This window comes from Montipora foliosa, chromosome 1, assembly GCF_036669935.1.
Source record: "Montipora foliosa isolate CH-2021 chromosome 1, ASM3666993v2, whole genome shotgun sequence".
NCBI lineage: Eukaryota > Metazoa > Cnidaria > Anthozoa > Scleractinia > Acroporidae > Montipora > Montipora foliosa.
In genome coordinates, this window is record NC_090869.1 from 46268818 (window position 1) to 46277027 (window position 8210).

General features: G+C 39.4%; 2 pseudogenes; both read left to right on the top strand.

The window, feature by feature from the left end:
- Positions 1–469: 469 nt before the first annotated feature.
- On the top strand, positions 470–5280 carry LOC137970004 (uncharacterized; annotated as a pseudogene).
- Positions 5281–6061: 781 nt separating this feature from the next.
- On the top strand, positions 6062–7584 carry LOC137970012 (uncharacterized; annotated as a pseudogene).
- The last annotated feature ends 626 nt before the right edge of the window (positions 7585–8210 follow it).

Here is an 8210-nt window from a genome sequence, read left to right on the forward strand (position 1 = left end):
TAGAGCTTCCCCTTCCGCACTTGAATTTCCTTTAATCTTTTCATATGGGCTTCTATAATCATATGCGACTGGAGGGTTCTGCATGCTTCTGCATACCTTTGACCCACCGGTAAGTTAACACAACTTCTGATTGCTTTCTTTTCCTTACCGTTTTACTGAGCGAGCAGCTGAGTTTTTGCGATTCATCCAACACTTTATTCTTGATGTTGTCCCTGAAGTTTGTTTTGAACTGTATATTTGAGGGGATCTCTGTTAAACTTCTTCAAGTCCACTTTCGGTAACGACAGACTTCGTTTAATTGCCTGCACTATGGTCGTCTGACCTTCAAGTGGTTGGAACGGGTGGTTCACCATCTGAACTGCCTGGCGTCTGCGGCGATCTGCAACACGCAGTCTGGATGATCGGGAAAGTCAGATCTAGTTACTCTTTTCCAAACATTACAAGGCTTCTGACTCACACCACTAACAGGATGCTTGTAGTCTTGAGAAGAAAACAATTTGGGCAAAAAGAGCAGTTGATCCGGTCTTCTGGCGACTGTTTTGTAACAAGATCGTCGGATGAAATGAGTATTCCAGTGATCCCTCACGATATGTAGGTCACGCTGGATTAGGCCAGAAAGACAAAACCACAACACTCCATTTCAAGGTCATTCCCAGGCACGAAGGTTGAGTGCTCCATTAAGTCTCTAAAGAAGTTTATCCACTAAGTGGCTCTACTCCGGCGATAACCATGCTGCTATTCTTTGATTATGAGGAGAGTTCCATAAATGTGACCAATCAAATCATTCAGGAAGAACCACTGTGCAGCTGCGAGTAATCCGTTTTCAGTTCTGCAATCAGATCTGACTTTAGTAGGGGAACCCCTGTATTCTCTTACCACCTCTAAATACGATCTTGCCACAATTTTGGGATTGTTTTTCGACCTGGCAAGCTTCAACAAAAGTACTTTACAGCTGAAACCTTTAATGCTGCATGTATGAGATTCTGTAAGGTTTCAGTTTGTCATATTCATTGATATGGCAGCAATAGTTTGGCCCTGGGTTCACGTAAGCTCGTCTTCTCAGTCGATGTGTCCATCTCATCTCACAACTGTCCTTTAACATTTTCTGCACTACATGTCTTGGTATTGCGTAACCCCCTCTTCTTAATATGTGTCACACACTTCTATAACCCAAGAAACAACCAGCCCCATCTATCTCCTGTGGTATCCTTTATCTCACTTCTCCTTCGTTGAATTGTGCAGCCTTTCGCTGAAGGCCTAGTTATTTCAACCTGTTCTTCAGAGTTCTGAGACTCCTTTCAATACCATGGAACTTAAACAGCAACACGAGAATCACATCGTATTTGAACCCCTGTCTGAGGTAATATTGCAATGCCAGAACCTCCCTGTTAAGAACTGTGCCACAAGAAGAGCAGAAATGGCTCAGTGACACAGAATTCCTGCAAGACTCGCAATTCGTGGAGTTGAGTTCATTTTGCCTTGCTGCCATTTTGCTTCAGCCAATCGCACTAACCCACCTGGGAATAATGTCCAGCTGTCAAGTGCTGACCTAACTCTTTCAGTTTGCAAGTTTATGAATTATGAATTCGGTGTGAGTGATTTGAATTTGGTGTGCACTTCTCGGCCACTGTATTGACCACACGGGCAACCCAGACGCATAATTTGAGTGATCAGTTTAACCCTCATAAAAAAGTAATATACTTTTAGGACACACTATGCTAAAAGTATACACTGCTGTTCGGTGGAAGTATACTCTAAGGCTTTTTTCATACAAAAAGTATAAACGTCCTCGTGCTATCAATTCAATCAGACAAGGTGGCTGTCATGATCTTTCAAAACATCATGCTCGTTGTCAACAATGCCTTTGTTTTCATTGTTTCTTATCTTATCGTTAATGATCTATGATAATCAAGATCATTAACATCCTTTTGATCAGAGATCGTGTCTATGGAAGATCGTAGTATCCTCTCAGAAATCAGTTGATTGGTATTTATAACCTTATCATTTGTGTGCTAAAATAGTGGCCCTAAACGTATCACAAGTTGAATTTACATCAAATACTTAGGTTTAAGGGCGGTGTTATTGCTGCTCTACTCAAGTTTTTCTGAAAGGGCAGAAGAGAGCTCATTTGCACCCGCTGCGCATTCAAAGGCAATTATCTTACGACAAAGTTATGCTGTTCTCTATCCCTCAACTTATCAAGTTTGTTTTGGCCGGCTAAGAATGTCAACAAACAGTACTGGAGTAAGTACGGATGGGGTACACTGCATGAGGGATTCTTCGCGTTTATTTACGGTGAATTCATGTAATGAATGAATCCGCAAACACACCCTGCTTTATTAACTGCGCGGCCATGAGAGCGGTTCTTGCTCTTGTGCATGTGTTTCCAGTGGGAATGAATGATGTATTTTCCTGCACAAATTGCAGTGTTTGGTGAAGCTGAAATCCAAGAACACGTTCTTCCTCAGCACCTGTTGTAAAACTTAGAACATACTGGAGGGTGACACAATTCCTTCTTCCACCTAACATTAACAGTGTGTCCATGTAAATAAATGCAATGTTGAATTACTTTTCTGATTACCAGAGTTGAATTAACTTGACCTTTTGTTCACGTGCCTCTTGTTAGATATGTAGTATAATGTCCAAATAAACATTAGTGCTATGCATCAGTTGATTCCAGTGGTGTGTACCCCAAGGACACCAAAGACTTTTTTTGGCAATTTAAGGTGTTGGGGAATTGTGAACTCTGTGATGACTTACAGTTTGCCTTCCTTGATGCGAATGAACCATAGTTTTGTTTTGCATGTAACTGCAATTTGGCACTGTCATTGCTAAGCAATATATTACTTTTGAGTTGCTGAGTAATTTGTGTTCTTAAGTTGATTACAGTGTAATCAATTGCTTTGTCTGTTGCCCCACTTACTTGCAACTTCCCTCAAGTATTTCAGAAATTGGCTGTAGATGGCATTTTCATCCAGTTACTGCCACTGAAAGATGTTCTAAGTAGACGTGTTAAATTCTTTAACGTGATTGTTTGAGAATGCCCTGGTCTTAAGAGGTAAAGGAAAATAGGAAGCTGGTGTCCAATCTGAAAGTACTGTAAGAGCAAAAAGCTGCAGTATTAAATCATGGTGGTTCGTTGCTAGGCATTTTTCTCCCATGGCATCCTTTTGGTCAGGTGACCACGCAAACCACACAAGCCTCTGTTAGGTTGCAGTGGAAGAAATGTTCTTTCAACCTTGGCGTTTTTGTGGCGCAAGAGTAAATATGAATATTTTTAGCGCTGGTGTAATAGCCCAATACTCCAGCTACAGATTCTTAGGAGATTCAGTCAGATTCGCCTCCGCTGAGCTTGTATAAGAGCATATATTCAAGACCCACCCTGAGGCAAACATCCGGTTTAAACGTCACTAAGGATTGGAAAAATCCTCTTTTTTCTAGGGTAGGGACAGTCTTCCCATACCAACACTTTTTATTGATTTCGGGGACCCCCTTAGTGTTGTCATTGCGAGCGGGAGATCTCTTTGCAATGGTATTTTAGTGTAGGCTGTCGAGGAAATTACGATAGTCTTTTTATATTCCGTTGTAGCCTCCCTAATGTGAAATAAAAAAAGTTTTATCAATGTCTGATGCGTTCATTTATTCTGGTTTAGAAAAGTTCAACTTCACACATAGATTTAAAGAAAAAAGGACAGTTAAATTAAGAAAACAGGAACACAGGGCCCGGTTGTTCAAAAGCCGATTAACGCTAATCCCAGATTAAAACTTAACCAAGGAGTTTATTTCTCTAATACCTAATGCTGTTCAACGCTGATATTCGGCAAAACTTTACATTAGAAGAAGTCAATCTTGAAAAACAAAAATAAGCAAAAGAAACTTGACCAAAAAGTTGAAAATATGAAACAAAAGTTTACGCTAATCCTGGATTAAGTTAATCGGCTGTCGAACAACCGGGCCCAGAAGAAGAACTTCTCACCAAAAAGGCTCGCCTGGATGAAATTGGTAAATGTCACTGTGTATATTGAAAGGCTTTTGAGTTTCACCTTTTTCATATTTTTACAATAAGGACAAATAAGCTTAATTAAATTAATTTTATTTTTAAGCTTAAATTGTTAGGTTTGTTGTCTCATTTTTGACTAGCAACTGACTTTGTTGTTACAGATAGCAACTGACTTTGTTGTTACAGACAGCAACTAGAAACCTCTGTAGCTCAAAAGGGAGCAGCTGAAGAGGAACTTGAAAGGCTTGAAAGAAGTATGCATGAAAAGACAGTTCAAATGGAACAGCAAGAGGAGAAGATCAATGAGTTGAATGAGCAGTACAACAAATTTAAAACTTTACTTGAGCAGAAAGGTTTCTCTGTTAGTATAAGACAAAACACCAGTACAACTTCTGAAATGGTGACAAATGGTAACTCTAGTACTAGGTATAGAAGAAGACACGAAACCAAGAATGTCTTGGAGTTTATACATGGTGGAAAGGAAGGAGCACTGTATGGGGCTTGGGATTATGTTTCATTTAGTTCTGACAATCAAACTATGGATAAGCTGATTTCAGGGTTCAAAGGAGGAAAATATCTCCAGGGCTTGCTTAATAAGACAATGAAGGATTATCAAAATTCAGAAGAGTCTTTAAAGCAAGCTCTCCTTATGAAGTACCAAAACTTTTTATCTAGGAGAAAGTATGCCCTTGTCTGTAAAACTCAGTCCTCAGCTGTTGATCCGAATTCTGACCTTTGGGTACCTCGCAACATGAAATGTTTAGGTACAGACTTGAGGGTACCATGTATAACTATTTGTGATGAGAAGGTGGAGAATTTTGTGAGGAGTCCGGACATTGGCCATGTTAATCAAATCCCTAATTCGCCAGGTGTTTCTAGAACAATAACTGGGTTGGTATTTATGATTATTGATTTGCACCTAAGACTTCCTCATTTGTGTCGTAAACTTATTTGGTTCAATGACAACAGAAGTCACTTCATAATTTCAATTTTCTTGATGATGGGGCTCCTGAATCAAGCCAGTTAACTATGCCAATTGGAAGTGTACCATCTTGGAACTTTGGAGACAGGGTAAGAAGCAGAGACTTTCAGTATATTTTACACTGTGTAAGCTTGGGGGAAAAAGATGAGGTGCTTGAAAGCATTGGCAGCAACATACTGATGAAATGGAAGTGTTACAGGGTAATGTTTTTAATGTTTGTGGCAAGCAGTGTACTTTAGAGTTTCAGCCAAGTGCTGATATGAGCTGGCAGAGCTGGGCTAACAATGAATTGAATCAAACTGCCACTTTTCCTTCTCCTTATGCTAATGTAAGCAAAGGAAACATGTGTACCATGGGGGCTACGATTGGGTTAAGGAAAGAAGATTTTTTTAAACCCTATACCATGAAAATCAGGAACTCTCATGTTGCGAAGGTGGACAGCTTTATGAATTCTCTGCCATGTAGTATGTCTGAGAAAAATCAACACGCTCGAAAACTACAATTCATGGAAGAAAATGGGATACAGCAGTTAGGTCCACCATGAATTGGTCATTTTGCAGATCGTCAGAGGCCGGAGCCTGTCCACTGTGAAATTAATGCATGGCAGCACTTATGAAATATAATTTATAGAGAGGCAGTACAGAGAGGAATATTTACCAAGTTCATAGATATCCTGAGTGCCTCAGCTGTACAGCAGAGCACTGATCAGAGAGCTTGATAAAATATGAAAATGTTACACTGGTTAAAAAATATTATAATAATTGAAAAAAGATCTTGAAATCCCAACGTTTCGGCTACTAACATAAGCCTTCTTCAGGAGTAATAAAAATGAACGAACTGACAAAAGTATTTAAAATCGCGTAGATGCTAATAAAAAACAATATATCATAAAGTCAGTTCTTGTCCAATAACGCCAAGGCCCTGTACTCTTGAGGTAGGTACATGCCATCATCACGGTTGAGCGGACTTTTGCATGTGTTAATTTCCGATGCCTCTAAAAGGTGTCCGGTTCGCCAACTGGGACTGGTACGTAATATTACAGATGATTCCCACGAGATAAGGTGGCCAGACTGTAAAGAATGTTTGCCAAGTGCAGATTTCTTGGGGTGTTCTTGTTCGACTGCTTTTTGGTGTTCTCTAAGCCGAGTATTGAACTTCCGTTTGGTCTCCCCAATGTAGAGTTTGTTGCAATCTTTGTAAGGAATGGAATAACTTACCGCACACGTTTGATCTTTGGGAACGGGATCTTTTGGCTTGGGAAAAAAGTTACCAATGGTCTGGTGTGGTTTTAAGGCGACTTTGATATTATAACTGTTCAAAACCCACTTGATCGGCTCCGTTGTTCCTTTAACATAGGGTAGGACGCAGAAACTCTGTAAGTCTTCCAGCGCGGCTGCTACAGACTGCTGAGGTGACCGTTTAGGTTTGCTTGAATCGATTATAAACCGTTTCGGGTAGCCATTCGCCAACAGCGCGGAAGTAACTTGTTTTAACTCTTTAGAACGAAAATAGCTGGTGGTCGGAACATTTCTAGCACGGTTGGTCAAAGACTTCACAACAGCCTTCTTATGTGCGATCGGGTGATGTGACTCAAACGCGAGATACCTTTCTGTGTGGGTGGGCTTCCGATAGACCTTATTCGCAAGTTGACCGTTGTCTTGTCGATAAACAGACACGTTGAGGAAGGCTATTTCTTGGTTGGTTTCCCTTTCAGTGATGAGGCTCAGAGGCACAACAAGCTCCCAGTGCGGTTAAAAGGAGATTAGGCCATTGCCCGAGCAAACCTCTTGTACAGGCTGATAGATGGCCTTAAAATCTCAAATGAGTCACCAGCCCAGAAACTAAAAAGGTTAGCCTTTTTTTAGCCTGAGTTCGTCAGAAATGCAAGTGCTTTATTTAACAAAATTGAAGTTAGCCCTCTTGATATTGGTCAACTTAAGGAATTTTGTACCTTACATGTATATTTTAACTTGTATGTATTATTTTTTAAATGGATGTGAATGTTACAGTATGGGTGGTACCATATGCCATACTATACCATGCATCTAAACCTCATGACAATTATAAAGTGAGTTATGGCATTATATCACTACAGGCAAAAGAAGCCAAACACTCAGGGGTAAAAAATGACTTGGACCTAACAAACAGGTCCAATGCTGCATCTGATAAAGGTAAATGGTGGCAAGTTATGAGAGCTAACTATGTAAGAGCATTTTATTTACCTGAACAGTGGCCAATGCCAAGTACTTACACTTCTCATTACAAGTCTCGCCTACCTTCTCACGTAAACTCAGAAACATTTTGCAATTGTGGAAGGGCTAAAGAAATGAGTGACAACATATGTATGGTATGTGTAGATGCCAGGGTGTACCAGTTTTGTGCTCTGAAGGTAATGAGAGATTTCCAGATAAAGTCACTTGCGATGTGCACAAGCGGTTCCACACACAAGGAAGGCAGACCAATAAAAATGCTTCAGATAGCCGAAAATTACACTCCAAGTGATCTTAAAAAAGAGTTGCAAAGCAGGCAATTAAGTACCACTGGAAACAAGGACATTCTCATAAGACGTCTTGAGACTGCATTGGGAGGGGAGATAAAATAAGACTTCTTGATAGGTAACCTATTTGAATACAATAAGAATAGACTATACTTCATGTGAAGACTTATTACACAGAATGAATTTAAAAAAGCCATTTATTTCTTGCATTTTGCTCTCAAGATTCACCATAGTATATGAAATATTTCTTATGGTGAAGTGGAAAATTGTCCATTTTATATTAGTCTTATTTATGTCATAATGGATATTAAACCATTATGGTTTAATATGGTTATTATAACCAACACTATTTCAAAGTAATTGGGACTATAATTTATTATACATTATTACATGTTATTCCCCATCAGAATTTGACTAATGTTATCCAATTGAGGATTTGTTATAACCAATGAGAAGCCTGTTACTGGATAACAGAATAATGCAAAATAACAAAGATTATATTAGCCTGTAACATTAGCCACCTCAACCAATTAACTTTCAGAAATAAGAAAAATAATCCTTAAAATGTTTGTGATGCTCTTTTCGAGACAATAAGCACTGTGTGTGTTGCCAGCTTCTAATTTAAAAGCTCACGGGTTACGCTTGCAAACAAAATACAATACCTTTGAAAACAACCGGCAGGAAAACTCATTATTTAACGGTTTTCATTTTATATTACTCAGAGCAAGACA